Genomic DNA, 1,369 nt, shown 5'->3' with positions numbered 1-1,369 from the left:
TATATTAATAAAAGATAATAAGAATAATGAGAATAATGATACTAATAATAATAATTATACATGTAAGAAAAAAAATAATACTAACAATAATAATAAAAACCAAACCTAAACCATTCCGTGTTTTTAGATTCGTAAATTGACTACCTTCCTCATTTAGAGTGAACTTTGGTCCAGAGAACGACAAAACAAACGAAAATCTGTTGACCACTTGCGATCGATTCGCATTTTGCTGATTCGGCACGAACTCTGTCAAACCTGGCCTGATTTACCGGTGCTATAATGCAGATGGTCTAAAACTGGGAATAATGCCCAGCAAATCGGATTCAACTGATTAAATCGGGACCAGTCAGATATTCCTTCATAGAGAGACAAACGCTTCCGTTTCGGCACAATACGACCTATTCAACTCGAGACCTTGAAAAATGTACGAGTTTCATTTGAAGGTTACAATCGAATTCATCGATCGTAGTGTGCCTAAGGGGTACATTTTTGCGTTATCTATGAAAGAAAACCTGTTTGTGTGCACTGCCAAAACAATCCTGTTTGATTTAGGAGGGTTTGATCAACTTGTGCTTAAAGGGTAGCTATATTGTCTCTCTGTGGAGGGAAACCTATCTGCCTCTGACTGGTTTCGATTGAATTCGACTGACTTCGACTGACTTCGACTGAATTCGACTAACTTCGATTAGCAGTGTGCATTGGGTATAACGGGGTCACCTAGTTCCGGCCTCTAGGCCCAGAAGCCATAAAATTGACGTTTTTGTTGAGGGGCTACGCACAAACATTATCATATTTTATAGTACTGTATTGACAGTGCTTTCCGTGCTGCACTTGTGATCGCGCTGGTGTCGGCAATTTTTTAAAATGAAGTCTGCCCTTTACCCCATCTCCGCCCCCTACCCACAATCTCCATCCCACTCCACCCACCCCTATCCCATTCCCGCCCCCCCTTAAAAAAACCCACCTCCAATAAACGACCATCCAGTGACGCAGAAAGAAGGCAGATGGAAATAAGGAAGATAAGCGCGCCCACACGGACAGCTAGTTACGTGTACTGAGCCCAGTGTGTACGATGTTTCTGACCTCTCTCCATACCGATATCAAGAGTACGGAGTACGGAGACATCTGATCCAGCATCAGAAATTAATGACATATTAGATCTATATACTGGTGTTTACTGTTGAAGAACTTAACGGTAGTCCATAACTTCTCTTCCTCCTCAAAATTAAATGTTAAAGGTCGTCATCCTTTCATGATGGACGAACTGTTATTATTATTATCTTTGTTGGACATCTTTACATAGCTACATGAACCATTATTATTTTCACTAGAACTGAAAGTTTGTAAGTAAGCTTAAGGTGTGGGGAGG

This window comes from Aplysia californica, unplaced genomic scaffold (assembly GCF_000002075.1).
Source record: "Aplysia californica isolate F4 #8 unplaced genomic scaffold, AplCal3.0 scaffold00118, whole genome shotgun sequence".
In the NCBI taxonomy this organism is placed as follows: Eukaryota; Metazoa; Mollusca; class Gastropoda; order Aplysiida; family Aplysiidae; genus Aplysia; species Aplysia californica.
This window is presented reverse-complemented; position numbering follows the sequence as displayed.